The sequence below is a fragment of the Bacillus rossius genome, chromosome 16 (genome assembly GCF_032445375.1).
Source record: "Bacillus rossius redtenbacheri isolate Brsri chromosome 16, Brsri_v3, whole genome shotgun sequence".
Classification (NCBI taxonomy): Eukaryota; Metazoa; Arthropoda; class Insecta; order Phasmatodea; family Bacillidae; genus Bacillus; species Bacillus rossius.
Window position 1 is genome coordinate 7,454,452 of NC_086343.1, and position 22,600 is coordinate 7,477,051.

At 37.7% G+C, this 22,600-nt stretch overlaps 1 protein-coding gene and 1 long non-coding RNA gene across 2 annotated transcripts in view; both read left to right on the plus strand.

Annotated features, from left to right (window-relative positions):
- LOC134540302 (uncharacterized) overlaps positions 1–22,600 on the plus strand; it is a 394,175-nt gene that overhangs the window by 230,206 nt on the left and 141,369 nt on the right. The gene's annotated exons all lie outside the window — the stretch shown is intronic.
- On the plus strand, positions 13,994–22,248 carry LOC134540108 (uncharacterized). Its single transcript, XR_010076408.1, has 2 exons — positions 13,994–16,974; positions 19,215–22,248. It is a non-coding gene; the product is annotated as an uncharacterized LOC134540108 (long non-coding RNA).

Genomic DNA, 22,600 nt, shown 5'->3' on the forward strand with positions numbered 1-22,600 from the left:
TGAGGGGCGAACCACTGTTGAGCCTAGCTCTAGTGAGGAGTGCGAACTGCGTACTGGACAGTGATTTGTGAACAGATATTAACTGTGGATAATTAATTAGTGATGTGAATATTAGTAGCAAAAAACTGTATAAAATCAATTGGACTATCCTTACGAAATCATTTTATCCACTCGTAACTATATATATATACATATATATATACATATATATAATGTTACGAATGTGAGAAAGGCCGTGACACGTGCCGGTGCATGGCTGGCTGGCGCCTGCCGCAACATGATATGCGCCGCGCGCGCCTGGAAGATTACAAGGATTGTCGCTTTCCCCCTCCTTCCCTCCACTCCCCGCGCGGCGCCCTGCCTTTGACACGTAACTGACACCTGAAGCTGCGCAGTTACGCGAGCCGCCGATACGTTTTTCGAGAGATTTCTGCCTTCGGGTCGGAGCGGAATGACGCGACAGGCCCCAGCCGCACTCGTGAGTTCTGGAATTGCGCCGGGGCCTATATATATGCCTGAGGACGTCAGGGCAGGGAGTCAGTTCGGAGTGTTCAGTCAGGAGTTCTCCCGCGGCGGAGCTTCCGGGCGATAGTGCCGCGTGTGCGGCAGAGTGGCGAAGTCCTTGGACGAAGGTTCCAGGGCAGGAGTTCAGTGGAGTTAGGAGTTTTCCCGCGGCGTAGGTTCCGGGCGATAGAGTGGTGAAGTCCCTGGACGAAGGTTCCAGGGCAGAGAGTTAAGTTCCGGGCGATAGTGTCGCGGGCGCGGCGGAGTCCCGAGCGAAGTTCCGAGCGAGGCGTCGAGCGGATCCTCGGCGAAGGCAAGTGCGTCGGCGGCGGCGGATTGCTGCGACGGAGTCCCGCGGCGGAGGCCCACGAGGGGTGCTGCGGCGAGAGTTGCGCAAGAGGTGCGGCCCAGCGGGGTGTGTGGATTGTGAGAAACGAGTGACTGGGGAACTACATTATTTTTAAGTGCAATTGATGTATGTATGTATGTATGTATATTTATATATATATATTCATATATATATTCATATATCTGTAAGCTAGAGCCAGGAATAACAATCTGAACACGAATAACCAACATGTAGAGTTACATAGTGTGATTTTTTTTACTTTTATATATACCTATGTTAGAATTCTATTGTTGTGGAAATGGGGTAGGTTTTGTAAAATGGCAAAAAAAAAATCAATTTTTCCGAAAGAAAGGAAGCGAAAGGTAAGAAACTAGAAAAAAAAAATTTTGATAAAGATTATTGTTGTTATAGATTTGTTAGAAAAGTCAAATTTCTAAAGCAAATCAACTGAAGAAGAAAATGCGTTAATAGAAACGTAGTACAATATTAAAATAATATCATCATCAAATATTTAGCAATATTTGTACACATAATAATCATGTCGTGTTTTAACGTTGTGCATACATGCATTACAAATATGTTATCTTATATATCCATTTATATCTTGTGTGAATACTTCGCAAGTTAACTTAATTTTCGTATCGACGCAACTAATTAAATTAATTTTGCATTTGAAGACCAGACAAGGAATTTTTAGTTTTATCTTGACATGAATATAGGTGCATTTATTTATGGTAGTGATTCTTGTAAGAAAAAAACCCTTGCTCTGTACCATAGCTGCGTACCATAACTATGTGCCTGTGTACTATTGTTTCGGATGTCTCGTACCGTAAGAGGACACTGAGTACCCAGATACCTTACTTCCCACAGTCAGTCCGCGATACCCGAAGGTACCTCATCACAAGCTCCTGTCCCTCATGGCGAACAGGAATCTCATTAATTTGGTGAGTAGTGTTTATTTCTACGCGGGAAAATTGAAAATAGAAATGTACAAGGCATTCGCTCGTTCCTCGGTTTGTAGCATGTTTTTGAGACAGCGACCATGCTGGATTAACGGAATTCGGGGCAATCGAACGTCAATATAGTTTGAAAGTGAATACCAAAGATACAATTGTATGCATTATGATTTTATTTGAAAGAAGCTGTAAAATAAGCTGCGCAGTAATATTTCTTTCGTAAATGGAACAGAAACATCCACGTAAAGTTACATATGTTTGTACATTTGTACACTTGCATGAAAACAACTGTATCACTACAAAATAAAAGGAGGGTACTGACCCCAAGGACATATCCCTCCCCCCTTACAATTCGGCTCCATTACTGATAAGCAAGTTAAATACAGGCTGTCCATAAAAGTATATCCCAGTTTCAATGGTAAGGATATTATAACTAGGGACACCTGTATTTCGCGAATACATTTCGTGTCAAGGTATTTCACAAAACACTGTAGCTTTTCTCCTGTGGTTATTGGCTGAGGTCGGTGAGAGGTGCCGTCCCGCTCTTGACGGGGCCAATGAGAATGTGGTCACCGTACTGCTGCACCCTCACAATTTGCCATGACTCTTAGAAAAAGCTACAGTGGTTTGTGAAATACCTTGACATGAAATGAAATCGCGAAATACAGGTGTCCCTAATTACAACAGTTTAATTGAGGCTATTCACAACATTCATAATAAGAATTGAAGGTAAACTAACCTAGTTTTACTTACAAATGTCCAATATGTTCATCTTCAACTGGACGGCACACATCGAATTTCAAGTCCAATTCCTCCCACCTTTCTTCTCTTCAATGCGCATGGTGTTATGTCAGGTGAACGTGGAGGCCAGCGAAAAAGAGCTCTGTCGTCTCGACCATTACGACCGATCCAACGGTTAGGGACTTCGAATTTCGACCACTCTCGTACAGAGAGATTCCAACGGGGAAGGGTTCCATCCTGTTGCCAAACAAAGTTTACAGGTTCACACTCTACAAATTTGGGAAAGAGCCATTCTTACAAGTTGCAACAAAGCAGTATTCGCGCACGCGCTTATCTAAAACGGTTTGAGTTACCTTTTAATTGTGACCTTGAACCAACACTCTACAACGCTTACAGTTGATACTATTGAAATATACATATGTGGAACATTCTTTTATGGACATACTGTATTTCAGCATTGCGCTGATACAGGCAGAATACAGGCCGAAGCTTCTCCTGTCATTCAGTTTTCTCGAACACGCTAGTTAAATAAAATACGTATCAGATATTTAACTTTTTTTTTAAACAAAATCCGCATCACAGTTAATTTCGTTAATTAAGAGATAACAAGACCATGGCATGCATTCATACGAGATACCAGAAACGTAATTCGGTAATGTGATACTTTAATGAACCAATTATTTTCGCTCCCTGAATTGATTGTTGTTTTTATTTTATTTTTACCTTATTACTGCGTTAAATAATGTGGTTCATTTTAATGACGAGTAGGATCAATATTGCTTTCTATTTAACTGCATCATTACGCTCTATTGTGTGACAGAGGTCAAAGGTCTGGTTCGAATTGTTGGATTTTGATTACAAAATGTTGATGTACTCTGTGAAGTAGATTTTCTTATTTCGTATCTAACGGAACACACACAATTACAAAATACAAATCTACGAATTCACCATGTTGGCTTCAAACATTAGAATAAATATATTTTAGTGTTATTGATGGTCGTATTTGAAACTTATAAATTAGGTTTGGTAGACAAAAGTTATAATAAATTACCCAAATCGCGAGTATTAGCTTGAATAAATATTTCTACAATAATTCAATGAAACCTATAAACTGTACATAAAATCAATATATACCTATATTTAGTATAAACACGTGTTTGAGATATATTTAAGAAAAAAGCACGATATTTAAAGCAATAAAATTTTATTAATGACACCAAATTTTTTTGTGATTGTTTAATATAGTTGACATCCACCAAATCATAAAATACAAATTTAAGAATAACCCAATCCGAACACAGCATATAAAACACTGATTTTTAACATATACAAACATTATTTTTTATTAATTTGGAGTGTTAAATTGCTGATTTTAGTGGCGCTAAGCGCATTGGTGAAAAATGATTTTTTTTTTGTAACTAACGGTGTAATGACGTCTTGAGTATCCAGCTAGTACGTTTCATGTGTAGCGCTTGTTTGAAAACGAATTTTTTACCCCAACTTCTAACACCAAGATGTTTTTTTTTCCGCTGTTTAATTTTTATAACCGAGTTCATTGAATTACGAGCCGCTGTTTTCAGTAATTAAAGAGCTTGTTGTGAGGAAGTAGTCGGGAAAAGTTACTCTTTTCTCGTGTGCGGTGTTGCAACCGAGTTTTATAATTAATTTTCTGACAAAATGCATTACTAGGAAAACAGTTTTTTTTTAATGTAGCTAGGCTTATGCAACCATTCCTTCTCAATTATTTATTGAGGATTTTGGGCCTGCGTTGCATTTTTACATCATTTTTCATAGTAATTTATGTAATCTAATTTTGATTCTTTAATGCTGCATTTAATTATTTTAATGGTCACCATTTAGGGTGATAGGAATAAATTAGTTAAAATTCTGAGAATTTGCTCACACGGTTAAGTATTATCACTTTTAAAACAATTTTTTCTTCTTAAAATTAGGGGTTCCTACTTTCAACAAAAATTTTACAAAAAAAAATATTGTTATTCTAACAAACATGCAAAACTATTTAAGTATACTGCATAAACACTCTTCTTTCGTCACGTGAATGTTTACCTCGTTTGCAACGAAACACATAGGCCTAACTGGAAAGTGGGAATACAGCGTAGATTCAATTAAGTCATCTGAAATTACACAGAAAAAAATAGGTACATTTACCAGTTGCCAAGAAATATTTGTACTACAGCTACTACAATAAAGATTCTGTAACTGTACAATACATGCTTACGGTTATTTTTGCATATATGTAGTACTTTTACCGAGATGATACTGAGTATTTATTACAAAATTTGGCGCGTAAATTTATATTTTATTTGATGTTTCAGCGTCACTTTATTAACCCATGGTAAAGATAATCGAATATTCAATCATTTGACTTCACTGCGTTATATTATGCTCATTAATGTGCGCAGTTAATAATGGAAATCTATTCAGCGAATGGTTTACAAATAACTCAAACTATTGGAGGTTCTGTGACAACACCAAAAATTAATGCCTGGGTATAAATCCGAAGCCAGTATTTCTGCGAACTCTATTTTGTGGCGATACAGTTGTTTTCATGTAAATTTACCTATTTAGAAATATTTTTATTAATGTGATAACGTGTTATAAATCGATGAACGCCAGCTGCACGCACGAAAAAATTTGTCACATTCCGCCTGAGCCGAGCGTGCAAGAACCGGTCAACCACCGTGCGAGAAAATCTTCTATAATATCAAACAGGTTAAGACGGGCTTCTTAACTAATTGTTCGTGATTATATTTAAACAAATTATTTAAATTAAATTTTGCAAAAACTGTAAATAATATTTGAAAATTAAAAAGTATGCAATTTTTCATCAATGTTTTATTATGACGTCATCACGTAAAATTATCGTCCGTAAACCGACTTTCCAGACAACCCCCCTTTTTTATTTTACATGAGTATTTCTGTTCATTTACAAAAAAAAATAGAATGTGCAAAAACCAAATATACCATGCATATTTTAAAACGTCTATAAGCGGAGTATTGTTTTTACGTAAATGTTGAATGACCGTCTACAAAATGCCAAACTCTGTTATAGCGACCGTGTCCGAACACGTTATACCTAGAGAGCAGAAAAATTTGTGGTTTCATTTCGTGATAGGCTGAAATCCAAACACGTGCAGAATTCTGCTGGTTTTGCTATTGGCTCGCAGTTTAACTTGACCTCTCTGGGCCAATGTGAGACTATCGACCAAAGAATCATCGAATCACAAGCTACCTGGTGGAGACGCCTCGCAAGTTATCAGCCAATGAACACTCGTGTTTGCTTGAGAAATGCAGAAGGTAATAGAGGTTATCCTAGGGGGGAAGCTGAATTGTTGCCCCTTGGAAGGGCAGCCCTTCAGGATTTTTCTGACAATGTTTTGTTTGTACAGCGACTGGAAGGGCAGCCCATCCAATTTCTGAAAACATGTTTCTTTAAGTGTTTAAATAATCCTGAAAACTTGCCCCTTGGAAGGGCAGCCCATTAGGATTTTTCTGACAGTAGTGTTTTTGAAAGGTTGTCTGAATTGTTGCCCCTTGGATGGGCAGCCCTTCAGGATTTTTCTGACATTGGTTAGTTTGTAAAGCGACTGGAAGGGCAGCCCTTCCAGTATCTTAAAATGTGTCTATTTTCGTAATTTTATAATCCTGAATTGTTGCCCCTTGGAAGGACAGCCCATCAGGATTTTTCTGACAGTGGTGTTTTTGAAAGGTTGTCTGAATTGTTGCCCCTTGGAAGGGCAGCAATTCAGGATTTTTCTGACAGTAGTGTTTTTAAAAGGTTGTCTGAATTGTTGCCTTTTGGATGGCAGCCCTTCAGGATTTTTCTGAAAGTGGTTAGTTTAGGTTAGGTTAGGTTAGGTTAGGTCACTTTACAAACTAACCACTGTCAGAAAAAATCCTGATGGGCTGCCCTTCCAAGGGGCAAGTTTTAAAGATTATTTAAACACTTAAAGAAACATGTTTTCAGAAATTGGATGGACTGCCCTTCCAGTCGCTGTACAAACAAACCATTGCCAGAAAAATCCTGAAGGGCTGCCCTTCCAATGGGGCAGCATTTCAGTCGCCCCCCGATCCTAGAGGTCATTGAATCCGCGAATTTTTCCGGTGTCTAGTTATACCAACCGTACTCCACGGACCATCTCTTGCAGCTGAGCTACAAGGCATCGCTCAGCACTTTTTTTTTTACGAGGCAGACGTTATTTTATCGGCCGCCGGAAGCGAAGAGATATGAACCACTCCTTTCCCCTCCGTCCAAACCCCCCTTTCCCCTTCCGATAGAATTCCTTCTTTACGTAGTTGGACGTAGTCGTAACAAGCTCGCCTCCAGCGCTCCCTTGAGGTTCACAGACCCACGATCAGTCCCAAAAAAATTTCCGAAAGTTATTCGCTAACTCGTACAACTTTGCGGCCAGGATGATTTAAAAAAAATGAAATGATTAATCTATTTTTCACTATTACGGAGGGCTTTAAAAATGTCGCTAACCCAGCCCAATAAACGTTTCGTCTTAGTTACGATCATCAGGACTAGCGTAAACCTACCTTTCAGAGAAATTGAAGAACATATTTAAAAAAAAAAGTTAATACTTTACAACGATTTTCCACAATCAACCAAATATTCAGTTCAGTTAAAATCACTTGGATGTAGCCTACATAAAACCTATATTACTAGAAATAAATTAAATAATAAATTTTACTGAGAATTGTTTTACGCAACATACGTACATAACCTAACATATAGGTTCCTTTACTTTTAAAACATTAAATAATTGTGAGTCTTTCTATAGTACTCGCAATTGATGTGTAACTTCTAACATCGGAAACGAGCAACTTCATGTGTTAGCAAATACACTTATAATACGAAACTCGGACACGAAATTTTAAGTATAATTCTTTAAAATAATGTCGAGCGTGATAAATATACGGAAAAAAAATTTTTTTCCAACTACATATGGAAGTGAATCACACGTAGTTCCCGCACCGACCGCTAGAATTCGCTGCCGGAGCAAACAAGTTTTAAAACAATATAATTAAACGTCTCCGATAAAAGCGAAAAAAATATTGGTTGTCTGTAAAGTCGGTTTACGGACGATAGTTTAACGTGACAACGTCATAACAAAACATTGATGAAATTATTACATACTTTTATGGATAAAATTGAATAACTTTTATTGAATTATCACTATTTTGTATGGATACAAAGTAGGAGTGAAATGAAATCTACAATTTAATTGATAAATTTACTTTTATTTGCACTCATTAATTCAAATATGTTTATTACTTTAACGAAGATATTATTTGAACTAGCTATAACTTTTATACATGTTTACTATTTAACTTCTTCCAATCTGTGTTATTCTGTTAAGGATAGGACGATGATAGGAAAAGTAGGAAACGAATGGGAGTGTTTCAAGTTTAATGTGCCTCGAAAAAGTCAAATCTATGGTTGTTCCAATAGAGTGGAAGAGAGATAGGTGCGGCGCAAGCGTACAATGAGCGTAACGGGACACAGCGTAACGGAACAATGTGCGTAACGGGACACTTTTCGTGTGTGCAGCCGGCGTTCATCGATTTATTAGACGTTGTCACGTCAAAAAGGTTTTTGTGTTTGTGAACTTTGGTTCGCGGCATCCGCCACAGATGGCAGCACCGTGCAATTTTCTTTCCGCCCAAAAATTACTCCTGCCAAATGCAGCATGCCGAGAGCTAAGATGTTACGGATCAAAAAAAATAATTTTCGAAGATGATGCATTAACACGGATTATGTAAGCGTCTGGCTCGAATCTGTGTGAATCTTAGGTTTCCCCGCGAACAGCACAGTCTACCCAAGAATTCGCCTAAATTCTCCCCCAACGCATGCGCGCGTTAAGTGGGGTGCCTCCCTCCCGTTTCAGGTCAAGATTTTATATTTACAGTAATCACAGATAAACTTGTAGACTTTTTTCATTTGTTTAACTTTCACGAAATGAAAAATATATACACAGAGCATACTTTTTGCATACGTAATTAGCTGACAAAGTTACATTTTTAAGGTTTTTGGGTTGTACAAATAGGAGAATTTAATTTATTGAAAAGAAAAAAAAATGAAACTTTTTTAGGTTTAACTGCAGTGCCACTGGCTACTTCCAGAAATGGTTTGAATTTCTTCCAGAACATATTAATTTTACCTGCCAATTCAAAATTCTCAAATTTGTTACGATTTTGACAGCCAAGAAACATGAAATGGAATTTTGTGATAGAAATGCAAACCAATTCATGAAGTAGCCAGTGGAATTGCAGTTAAACCTAAAAAGTTTCAGTTCTGCAATTAATTAAATTCTCCTTATTTGTACAACCAATAACGTTAAAAAAATGTATCTTTGGCAGCTAATTATGCAAAAAAAATTATGCGCTGTATAAATTTTTCATTTCGTGAAAGTTAAACAAATGAAAAAGTCTAAAAGTTGATCAGTGATTAATATAAATATAAAATCAGGACCTGAAATGGGAGGCATCCCCTAAACGAGACCCGCCAGACAGCTTTCTCCGCTGTCATGTTGGTACGATTGCGCGGAAATTTTTTTTTTCTTTCGTGCAAATCTTCAACCACGGGCTTAGAAGGATGAAGGTATGAAGCAAGGGGCAAGTGAAGAAAGCACGCACGGATAATGAGGGGCCAATTTCTCTCGCTTTTCCTCCCGTGGTTCCGACACATATTTTATGAGACCGAGCCTTTTTGTGAAGAAAAAAAAAATATATATATATATAGTGTGTATATTCTCCTCCTGCAAGAGAAGGATTTACAACCTAGAGGGTGCCCACGACCGCGTTATTATTTGGTAATTGCGTGAAGCCGTTTATTTTTGACGTGACAACGTATAATAAATCGATGAACGCCTAATGAACGCACGAAAAAGTGTCCCGTTACGCACATTGTCCCGTTGCGCTGTGTCCCGTTACGCTCATTTTACGCTTGCGCCGCATCTATCTCTCTTCCACTCGATTGGAACAACCATCGATTTGACTTTTTCGAGGCACATTAAACGTTTCCTACTTTTCCTATCATCGTCCTATCCTTAACAGAATAATACAGATTGGAAGAAGTTAAATAGCAAACATGTATAAAAGTTATAGTTAAAATAATCTCTTCGTTAAAGTAATAAACATATTTGAATTAATGAGTGCAAATAAAAGTAAATTTATATATTAAATTGTAGATTTCATTTCACTCCTTCTTTGTATCCATACAAAATAGTGATAATTCAATAAAAATTATTCAATTACATTCATAAAAATATGCAATAATTTCATCAATGTTTTGTTTTGACGTTGTCACGTTAAACTATCATCCGTAAACAGACTTTACAGACAACCAATTTTTTTTTTTTTAGCTGATTGTTGCGCCATATTGGTTCGTATCGTTGCTAAAACAGTTTTTAAATTACTGTATTGTTCTTAACGATGGAGATTCTAAATTCATACTTACTAACAATCATAATTTGACGTTATCAAGCACCATTCACACGATGTTTTGGTAGCATACAATGTGGCGATGTTGATGTTAAAAAGTGAATTCAACTACGTCACAGCATTCCGTCCCCTGACGATTGTTAACTCCATGTTACTACAGGTAAGGAAATTTCCTTTCCCCCTCTTTTTTTCTGCCAATTACTATTTCGTAAAGTTCTTTCAACAATTCTCGCAATGCGGAAGATTGATCTAAACCATTTTTTTTTTTGTGGACATACGTCATTTCTGGTTTTCACTGTTTGTCTGAGAGAAACCACAAGAATGGACGAGGAAGTTGAGAACACCGACACACAGAAAAAATACAAGCCAAATTCAGCCGATGTCAAATGTAAAATGAATAGACGATATAGAGCATTCAGAAAAAAAAATTGGTTGTCTGTAAAGTCGGTTTACGGACGATAGATTAACGTGACGTCATAACAAAACATTGATGAAATTATTGCATACTTTTATGAATAAAATTGAATCATTTTTATTGAATTATCACTATTTTGTATGGATACAAAGAAGGAGTGAAATGATATCTACAATTTAATAGATAAATTTACTTTTATTTGCACTCATTAATTCAAATATATTTATTACTTTAACGAAGAGATTATTTTAACTATAACTTTTATACATGTCTGCTATTTAACTTCTTCCAATCTGTGTTATTCTGTAAAGGATAGGATGATGATAGGAATAGTAGGAAACGAATGGGAGTGTTTCAAGTTTAATGTTCCTCGAAAAAGTCAAATCGATGGTTGTTCCAATCGAGTGGAAGTTATATAGATGCTGCGCAAGCGTACAATGAGCGTAACGGGACACAGCGTAACGGGACAATGTGCGTAACTGGACACTTTTTCGTGCGTGTAGCCGGCGTTCATCGATTTATTAGACGTTGTCACGTCAAAAAAAAAACTATTACATCACATACGAACACAGCGAGGTGACAACGACGAGGTATAGTTCCAACAATAACAGTAGATAAATACAAAACACCTACCTTGGGCATCACAGCGTCAGACAGACAAATCCGAATACGATACTGCATGAGGTATGTGGAAAAAAAATGAAATTATTCTTCCCCATTGCATAAACCAATCGAAATACTTGTCAAGTTTATTACCAAAACAATGACACTAAAATTTTATCAATAACTTTGTGTAACGGGAGCGTCTTTCCGTCGACAACTTCTTGGCTCTTTATTTTGAACCAAGACTGTGGGGATGATGGGAGAATCGGACGTTTGTTGCATTCATTTTGCAGGGCAGTCAACAATCGCCTTTGAAGATGGCAGCAAACAAGGCTTGCCAAAACGTCAGGCACTCCAACCAATTCCAGTTCGTGGGCTCAACCCAGCAACCAAGTAGTAAATGGTGACTCTGGCCACGAAATTCTGCAATCTACCAATTTTCTACAATGCACAAAAGCGATAGGTTTAGAAAAAAAATTGTTTGTGATCTTTTTCAAATATATGTACCAGATGATTTCAGGCTAAGTTACAATGCCAAATAATGGTAGGCAAAATAAATTTAAGCCAGTTGAGTTATGACCAAATAATTTCAGACCAAGTGATAATTCCAAATGAAGCCGGTAGACTTATGACCTATAATTCCAGATTAAGTGACAATACCAATTGTTTTTTTAGGCCAGTTGGAAACTGTCCAGATAATTTCAGGTCATCTGAATATGCAAAATAATGTCAGTCCAAATTATTTTATGCCAGTTTACTTATGACAAAATACTTTCAGACTAAATGGTCATGCCAAATTACTTTAGGTAATTTGACTTATGCCCAGAAAATTTCAGATGCACTGACTATGCCAAATAATGTCAGACCAAATAGTTTTTGGACAGTTAACTTATTACGAAATAATTTCAGACCAAGTGACTATGCCAAATTACTATAGACCAGTTTATTTCAGGTCAACCGACTATGCCAAATAACATCAGGCCAAATAATTTTAGGTCTGTTGACTTATGACCAATTAATTTCAGACAAAGTGACAATGCCAAATTATTTTAAAGCTATTTCACCTATGACCAGATATTTTCAGGTCAACTAACTATTCCACATAATTTTGGGACAGTTGACATATGTCCAAATAATTTCAGACCAAGTGACTATGCCGAATTATTTTTTGGCGAAGTGAATCGGGGTAAAATAATTTTTGGACGAAATGACGGTTATTTTCAACTGTCCTAACCAAAGTGACGCATTTCATTTGATATGTGGAGAGGGGTGACGCAGTGTCAGAGCAATTGGACTTGCTTATTGAAAAAAAAAAAAGGGTTGTCTGTAAAGTCGGTTTACGGTCGATAATTTTAAGTGATGACGTAATAAGAAAACATTGGTGAAAAATTGCAGACGTTTTAATTTTCATATATTATTTACAGTTTTTGCAAATTTAATTTAAATATTTTTTTTTGAAATACAATCACGAACAATTAGTTAAAAAGCCCGCATTAACCTGTTTGATATTATAGAAGATTTTCTAGCACTCTGGTTGGCCGGTTCTTGCACTCTCTGCTCAGGCGGAACGTGACAATTTTTCGTCTGTGCAGCTGGTGTTCATCGATTTATAAGACGTTAACATGTCAAAAATGAAAACTTCAGGGTCATTTGCCGATATTTGTGTCGCCGCGCGAGGCACTGAAGCCACAAAGCTGCTACTCTCTCTCTCTCTCTCTCTCTCTCTCTCTCTCTCTCTCTCTCTCTCTCTCTCACCTCCACAGTTGTGTTTACTTCCCGCGCACCAGCCGCTAACTGCTCCAGATGATCCCTCTATCAGGGCGACGCAATCCGCCGTGTCAGCTTGCGGTCACGTTGATTAACGACCCGGAGTTCTCTCGGAAGGTGAAGTTACCCTCGGCTCCTGTCAACAAGGAGGTGAGGAGGTGGTGAGGGGTGCCGCCTAGTTGGGAATCCTCGGGAGATATGGCGCGCTGTGATGTACTTGAAGTCACATTCCCCACCTCCCGCCCTTTCTGGTCCCCATATCGCAACAAGCAAAGAACATCGCGGAAATACTATGTCTGCTGACGGTCAATAAGTAGGGCCATGCATATTTCGCGAAAAGATTCCGAAAGTAGCTGGAAGTTAAAACACTGTGGCATCGCCTTTGTTTCGTGATTGGATGAAGTTCTTTCAGATACATGTCTACTGTTACAACGCTAATCACAGTAATTTAATGTGGAGGAAAACGCGGCCTGAGTGGCTCGGTCAAACAAGGCAACGGCTTCTCTCTCAGACTGTCGCTAATCACAAGGAATAAACCGCTGGTGCGTGTATAGCTAGTTGCAACCTAATATCTGCTCAGAGGTTTTTGTGAAAAATGCCTGCCCCTATTGACCTCTAATGGTGCAATTGGCTGTAAGTTAGACTCCACGATCCTCTACGCACTCGGTAAAATTACACACCTGCTCATTGGCTACTGACTCGTGACACCTGCCAGCTGGAATGCTTGTGATTGGATACTTCTTTTGTTGAGGGTCTTCCATTGGCTCACAGTCCTTCAGGTAAACTGTGGTCCAATCACTGAAGCAGCATTAAGGTCAACAATTTTGGATTCTGGCCTATCCCGAAATGAATAAGCGAATTATATCAGGTTTACTATTAATAAGTGCGAAGTATAATCTACATCGCGACAACATCATTAAAGGGCCTGCCTCATCAGGGGTGTATGTGTGTTAGTGAGGCGGGATGATAAGCGCGACACTCGATGGTGCTTCTAGCGCGGTGTCTCCTCTGGACTGGTGCACAGTCTTCTCGTCATCACAGGACAACTGTGAGATGTGATCAGTAACCATATCACTATTATGGCAGAGAAATTAAGACAAAGGTGCAAATCCATTTACTGCCTTCAAGAATCTACACCAGGTGTTTCGGGCCTGAAAATTATTAAATTATTTTTAATGCATGTGTTTTAAGCCATTTTATCTCTAATAAATAAATAAGGTTTAAAATCGAAATGCGGAAACCAGACTAACCTTTCGCCCTCAGCGCATTCTTAATTTTTTTTGCAAACAGACACCACTCGAATATCTTGGCAGTTTTTATACCTTTTTTGTTTTTTACTGAACCTCTGCACGCCGTGTGCGCGCCAGGTAACTAACAAATGGAAGTTAAAAGGCGAGACAGCGGGCGTAATCTTTGCCATTCTAGTGAAGTCAAAAGCTCCCTTTTTGTTTCTTCAATATCTATGGATTATTCGTTGCTTGGCTAAGCTAGGTATTTTCCAATTAAATTGGGGGAGAAAAAATATATATTTTAATTTCCATTAACACCGCGACTATTATTGGTTACGTGAAGTAAGCTCGTTTTAAACAGGTGTTGATTACAGGTAATGCATTATTAACTATTATTTAAAATCTGTTCGACAATCATGAGTTTTAATTTGGGAGGGATGTGTGGTTTTAATCATTTCAACAGGATTGCTTACTTAGCCGTGGCAACGAAATTTCAGCCCGAATAGTTAACTTTTTCTGTAGCGATCCCCCTCAAGCCGATTACATTGACGTTCTTGAATATTGTTCTAATAGAGGTACAGGGTTTGCAACTACAACAGTTCACGTGCATTTAATTGTTTTAACTTCACCTGTGTCAAGTGCACGAAATTAAAATAGAGTTAAAATTGATGCAGTGGGGACGAAAATTTACAATGATGAGTATCTCTTACTATAATGTAAACGAAAAAAAGAATATATATCGCAAACGTTTATATTGTCGCGGGTTGAAATTTTGCAGGGTTGTTGAAATCAAATTTAGGGACTTTACTGACGGGACTCTGGGCTGGCTGCTCTGTTCACTCGTCAGCGCAAGTGGCGTGACCATGTAATTGGGGCACGGGGCCGGCGCGGCGCGCTGCGGGCTTGCAGAATTTTGTTTGTTTGTTTGGCCGCGCGCTGGCGCAGCCACGGGCCGCAGTTACTGGGGCGCGCTGTCGTAACAAGCCGCGCGGTGTGGCCTGCACATTGGGGTAGAGGGGGGGTAGTCTTCCCAGGTGTTCTAGTTAGTTGTTTAGTAAATTTGACTTCAATAACGAGCTTTTGTTATGGTAGGCGCGGCAGGGCGCGCGAATTTAAGCGCAAGTGATTGGTGACTCGGGGCTCACTCAGGCGGAGGCTATGCGTCTCACCTGTGGTCACGAGTTGTTAGTTCGTTCGTGATGTAGGAATTCAGGCTCACTCAGGCGGAGGCTATGCGTCTCACCTGTGGTCACGAGTTGTTAGTTCGTTCGTGATGTAGGAATTCAGGCTCACTCAGGCGGAGGCTATGCGTCTCACCTGTGGTCACGAGTTGTTAGTTCGTTCGTGATGTAGGAATTCAGGCTCACTCAGGCGGAGGCTATGCGTCTCACCTGTGGTCACGAGTTGTTAGTTCGTTCGTGATGTAGGAATTCAAGCTTTCGGGCGGAAGCTATGGCCGACGCCAGAGGCCACGAGTCGTTTAATTTAAGTTAGGTCATAATGTAGTCGTCAAGCTTTCGGGCGGAGGCTATGGCCCTCGTCAGGGGTCACGCGTCATAGTTTTTAAAATGTAATGTTCGTTCGGGATTTCAAGGGCAGGAGAGGCCCCTACGTTATTTTTTTAAAGTAATCGATCAAGAAAGGCTTTTCGGAAAATGTGAGTATGGACTTATCTTTGTTTTAATTTTAAGTATTAATTATGATTTGAGGTATTCGGAAGGACTAGGGAAGTGTTTAGTGAAGTTCTCTCATTCTCTCTCTTGTAAGGTCGTTCAATCGTTAAGGAAGTAAAGAGATTATTGTTTTAAATTGTAATCCCGCTATTTAAATGTTCTTTAAAATGATGTTGAGTATTTGACTTTAAGAATAAAATAATTTTAATTAAGTATTATGTTATTTTGCAAAATCTCCTTAGTTCAGCTCTCACCAGACATCCTGTACGGGATGACGAACCTATGATCCTAGGTACAGTAAAGTATTTTATGAAGTTAAGACTAGTTGATGCCAAGCGAGTTGTTTCTATGTAAAGAGCTACGATTCTCGCCCCCCCCCCTCTGAAGGTGGATCGTGACAGAAATGGCGGTGGCACCGGCTAGGTGCACGTGACAGAAATGGTAGAGTTCGCCGGATAGGTTCTATTTCTGGAGAGAGAGAGGTAGATTTTTATGTTTATTATTAAGTTAGTTTCAGCTTCTGATAGCAGGTTATTAAGAGTTTACTTGAGGAGAGGATTACGGAATTTTAGTCTATAGTGGAGGAAGTCTTTGAGATTTTTTTTTTGACGTAACAGATGTTTATTTGAGGATACTTGTAAGGATAAAGTTTATAGTGATAAGTTGTTTTAAGTCGTTGAATTTATTGTAGATTTATATCGGGGATTATTACGTGAGGAGAATACGTTATAAGTTAAATGCTTATTAGAGATAATGCAAGTGGTTTAATTTAATTGAAATTAATTTTAAGATTGTAGGTTAAGAGAGTTAAAATTTAAAATAAAGTTTTTTTCGTAAATAGGAATTATTTTCAAGTGAAGTTTGTTTTGTTTTCGTGCGCGTAGGAGACGAGACGTACGAATTAAATCAGTCGAGGGAAGGATAAACGTTAGAAAGGAATTAAAGAGAAAACGAGAGTTTATGTAAAAGAGAGTTATAGAATTTATAGTGATGTTTTGTTTTAATTAGAAAAATGTTGAGAGTTGTTTCAGAATGACACGTCAGTGGACGTGACGGGGAGGTGCTGAGACCTAGCGGAGAACGGAGGAACCGCAAGCGAGGGTTGGCGCACCTGATGGAATTCGGTGACGTCACGGGCTCATACGGAGACGTGGACAGGCCGTGACCTTGTTTTGATCAGCTGTACGGTAACTTAACGATAAGAAAATAGACTATTGGTTAAATAAATTTAAATTTAAGTGTGTTTTAGGAGAAGAGGAACTTTCAGTATGTAAGTAATTTAATTTAAGAAGTGTATGATGTATAGGCTAGAAGTGTTTCGTTGTAAGTTGTTTATGTTTTTGTTAGTTAAATTCTACCTCGGTTTTAAAAATATTTTTTTGGGATTTGTAAACATTATTAAGGAGGTACACTATAAAATCGATAAGCATTGAGAAAACTGGGAAGGCTAGATTTTGTGTGTAGAGGGAATTTACTCCAAAAGAACAGAGAGACAAAATTAATGTTTTCATTAGGGCGAGGGACCCTAAGGTGAGGCGTTGTGTCCCTGGGAAGAAAGGGAATTGTAGCGCAGACCATAGGAGATGGGCTGACTACGGAATTAAGGGTCAGGAGAATCCTGAGAGTTGTGAGTAGTTTGGGGCAGGAGTTCCCCATGGTAGTACCGAAGTGGCTATCCTGTATGGGATAGGGTACCATTTCAATGAAGTTTGTTGGTGGGGTTAGAGCCCCCTGTGTAGTGGGCCTATAGCAGATAGGCACTACAGTGAAATTTTTGGTTATTTTGTGAGGTAAATTCCCTGGAGGTTAAGTAAGATTGGATTCAGTTAGGAAGGAGGGAAATGAGAAACATTGCTGTAGAGAGTTAGTGTACTTGCCTAATGTGAAATTGAATTTTACTAAATTAATTTAGGAGAAAGTTTTGTTCGGTAAATAAATAATAATGGAAGATAGCTAGATAATTAATTAATTTTTTTTTGAGTAAGGTGTTTTAAGTAATGAAATAAAATAAGGTGAAGTAATTTGAATAATTGGGGAGGAGTTTCTTTAAGAGTTTAGATAATTGTTTTTGAATTTATTGAGATATTCAGCCAGTGAAGTTTGAGTGTGAGAGATACAGTGAGATTTTAAGGAAATCGGTTGTTTATTAATTAGGACAAATGAGATTTTATGATTAAGAGTCAGTAAGCCTAGTTAAAAATTTACGACATGATATTTGTTGACAGTTTACAGTTATTAAGGAGAAAACAGAGTAATCTATTTATTTTTATTTTAATGGTTTGAAGATAAGATTATGAATTTTTTTTGGAAGTTTCTTTGGCATGTTGGAATAATTTTTTTTGATTTTTAGAATTTACAGAGAAAATTTAATTGATTTACATTAGTTTGAAAGTATGGAGGTTTAATGTTCGATTAGCCCTAACTTGATGGTCGGATCCCAAAAGAATGCCGTAAAACCGATAGCCAATTGAGAGGAATGCGGTAGGCGCTTGTGTAGAGAGGGGTTGTGGGAAAACTCCTTGGGACTGATGGCAGATCAGGGGCCCTAAATAGTGTGTGATGCTGTAAAACCAGTGCAGGGAAAGCCTGGTATGCTTAAATTTTTGGGCACAGGTTATGTAAACCTGGGGTTCCATGGGATTTAGTCATGTTAGCTGCTGTGAGACATTAAGATTTCCAGGCTCCATAGTAAATTCAATGTAAATTTTTGTTTTCTTAAAATAATAAATTTGTTTTTAATTTTTTTGAGATATTTGATTTGTAACAGTGAATACAGACCCCGAGGAATAAGAGTTGTCATGCTGTGAGAGGAGAAGGTGGTAGGCCTAAAAGGGTACAGGCACCACAGAGGTTATGTGCATTGCATAATTTAAATATAAGGAAACTTGAGAATTTGAAATTTTGTTGTTGGTTTGTACACCCATAAGAAGAGTATAGGCAGAATTTTTATTGTTATGAGATGTCTAATTTAATTGAAAAGAAGAAAGTTTAAAGATGCAAGGTAACATTATTATTGTAATAATTGAAAGAGATTAAGAGGTAGAGAGAAATAGGCAGTTTTTGTTTGTAAGTACTAAAGTTTACATATAGAAATTTAGTAACTAAGAATGAATAATAAGTTAAGTCTAGTGTAAAAGTTTTTTTTAAGTTTGTTAAGTTAAGAGTCACAAGTAAATTTTTTTTTAGAGAGAATGTCTTTGATAGGAAGTATTAGAAACTTATGGGAATTTTAGGGTAACATAAATAATGTAGGTAATGAATAATAAATAGATGGTAGGTCTTAAGTTAGGATTAACATTTGAAGCAGAATTTAATTAAGAAGAAGGAAAATAAATAGGCCTAATGAAAAGAACAAAAAAGGATTTTATGGTAAAGCATTTTTTTTAAGTAATAAACAATGAATAATAATGTTGTTTCAGGGTAATGTGTACTAATAATACAATTTTTTTTAGGACCAAAGAACAGGAATTATGTAATTTAAATTAACATGTATTTTTGAAACTGTTACAGATTCCTTAAGATGAGCTGAGCAGCAGTCCAGTTTACAAGATGACAAGAGTTCGAGAGACAAGATACAAGATCACTGAAACAAGAGCCAAGACTGAAGATTCAAGAGAAGAGAAAGCTGGCAGCCATGGACTTACAAGTGGAGATTAATAAGGTCATGTAAAGTTTTATTTTTTTTTATGGAAGACAGTAACTGGAGTTTTTTTTTGTTATAAACATTATTTACAGAACTTTTTAGGTTATAGTAATGTAATGGAACTAGTGAGTTGTGGTAGCTGTCAAAAAGAACTAATACCTTAAGTTTAATTTTTAAAGTTAATTTTCTTAATTTACAGAGGGATTAGTAGTTTTTTTTAAACCTTATTTAGGTTGGAATTTAAATACAATAGCTTATTATAAATGTGTACGAACAGTTCAAGTTCACAGTACTGATAGGTAGGTCAGATGATCTTATTGATTTTGATGATTTGTTGTTTTGAGTTGATTTTTAAGTGTTGTGAATTAGACAATGAAATAGTTCTGAAAACTTAAATTATTTCAAGCTAAGAAATAGTAAAGTTAATTGTAACTCAAAGGACACCAGAATTTAATTTTTTTTTGAATTAGTAATGTTTGAAAATTTTATACTTTACAAAAAAAGGTTATAAACAAACAGATCGGATGGAACAAGGATGCAGTAAATCACAATTTCATTTAGAATTATTGATTAGCTTTTGAGGTTATGAAGTAAAAGTAATTATAGTTTAAAAGTTTGAATAAAAAAAAATGTTTTTTTTTTATTTGTTTGAAATAGAAAGTTTAAAAGTTAATTAGTCATGATCTAGGTGGGTGATGGGGTGGGAATTGGCCACTCTTTTTCCCTATAACCTCCCTAACATGGCCTTCTATTACAACTAACAGAAATAAAGAAGAAGAAAAATGAAGAATTATTAGTTAGAATGTTTCTTTCATGAAGATACCTGATGAACTTTTACTGTTTGGAAGAATAGAAGCAAGGTTAGTCAGATATTTTTACTCAGAAGAAGAAGAAGATAAAGCAGTTTTATGACTCGACAAGCCAGAGATTGGTGTTTCCCCTCTGCGCTTCTATTGACTACGTTGTTTACTCTCATGGGATAGCTGGTTCGGCACCATGGAGAGAGATTGGTGGGCATTGTGGTTGCCCCCAGAAGAAAAGAAGAGTAGAAGAGGTTATGGGTGGGTCATGTGAACTGACCTTCAACCCAGTTACTTCGTGGGGACTATTTGCTGTATAGAGAAGATCAAGACTCAAGAGTTAGGGAAAATCATTGGAGGTCATGTTTCCCTTCCTTAAGTTTTTCCTATCAAATTATTTGCCTGATTAGATTATGCTAAGGGTGGGATACTTTATGTTAGCAGTTGAATTAATTAATTTTATTTTTTTGTGTGTTTGCATCCTTGCCCATCGATTGCAGTTTAGTAGTTAGTTTTGTATTTGTCAGGCGTGATGGTAATGCCTGTTGATGATGTTTCAGAATTGTAATCTGTTCGTGATGAGGATGGCACAACTCCGAAGCAGATGTGGGGAGAAGTTGTGAGCTGCCCTGGAAGCCAGTCCAGTAGCTGTTGGAGTTGAGTGGTGTTTGCTGATGGCCAGCCCAGGGAGCTACTCTTCTCGACAACACTGACTTCGAGGAGTTGCACCAACCTTCACGAGATAAGAGTTTAATTAATTGAAACACTGTAAGGACAATTAATTTTTTTTGAAGAACGAAAGAAGTATGGTAATAAACGGAAACCGAAAAAAAAAAATAATAATAATTATCAAGAATTTGCACATTGTTTAACGAATACTGAGAAACTAAGAACAGTAATTTAATTTGTAAAGAGAGCTTCACTAACAGAACAATTTTTTTAGAATTGAGAACTCGAGCCTCTGAAGGTTCCTGTGAGAACAAACCAGATAAAAGTTTTACATTTAATTTTATGAATACTTGTTGTTTTAAAATAAATCTTATGCAGAATCTAGATGTATGTTCAGACAGCAAGGAACTAAGAAAATTATTATTTTTGTGAAATGAGGAATTTATAGTTATGGTTTAATGGAAAAAGACAATTTGTAATTTTGAGGTAGCTCGATGGGGCTCGAGCTCTGTGAGGGGAGGGTTATGTCGCGGGTTGAAATTTTGCAGGGTTGTTGAAATCAAATTTAGGGACTTTACTGACGGGACTCTGGGCTGGCTGCTCTGTTCACTCGTCAGCGCAAGTGGCGTGACCATGTAATTGGGGCACGGGGCCGGCGCGGCGCGCTGCGGGCTTGCAGAATTTTGTTTGTTTGTTTGGCCGCGCGCTGGCGCAGCCACGGGCCGCAGTTACTGGGGCGCGCTGTCGTAACAAGCCGCGCGGTGTGGCCTGCACATTGGGGTAGAGGGGGGGTAGTCTTCCCAGGTGTTCTAGTTAGTTGTTTAGTAAATTTGACTTCAATAACGAGCTTTTGTTATGGTAGGCGCGGCAGGGCGCGCGAATTTAAGCGCAAGTGAGTGGTGACTCGGGGCTCACTCAGGCGGAGGCTATGCGTCTCACCTGTGGTCACGAGTTGTTAGTTCGTTCGTGATGTAGGAATTCAAGCTTTCGGGCGGAAGCTATGGTCGACGCCAGAGGCCACGAGTCGTTTAATTTAAGTTAGGTCATAATGTAGTCGTCAAGCTTTCGGGCGGAGGCTATGGCCCTCGTCAGGGGTCACGCGTCATAGTTTTTAAAATGTAATGTTCGTTCGGGATTTCAAGGGCAGGAGAGGCCCCTACGTTATTTTTTTAAAGTAATCGATCAAGAAAGGCTTTTCGGAAAATGTGAGTATGGACTTATCTTTGTTTTAATTTTAAGTATTAATTATGATTTGAGGTATTCGGAAGGACTAGGGAAGTGTTTAGTGAAGTTCTCTCATTCTCTCTCTTGTAAGGTCGTTCAATCGTTAAGGAAGTAAAGAGATTATTGTTTTAAATTGTAATCCCGCTATTTAAATGTTCTTTAAAATGATGTTGAGTATTTGACTTTAAGAATAAAATAATTTTAATTAAGTATTATGTTATTTTGCAAAATCTCCTTAGTTCAGCTCTCACCAGACATCCTGTACGGGATGACGAACCTATGATCCTAGGTACAGTAAAGTATTTTATGAAGTTAAGACTAGTTGATGCCAAGCGAGTTGTTTCTATGTAAAGAGCTACGATTCTCGCCCCCCCCCTCTGAAGGTGGATCGTGACAGAAATGGCGGTGGCACCGGCTAGGTGCACGTGACAATATTATCATCCTCATTTGAATTTTTACATTACTTAGTGATAAGCGAAACTGCCTCAAATTTGTCCTTAAATTATTTTGTGTAATCACTTATTCAACTAGCCTAAAATAATTTGTCATGAAATTATTTG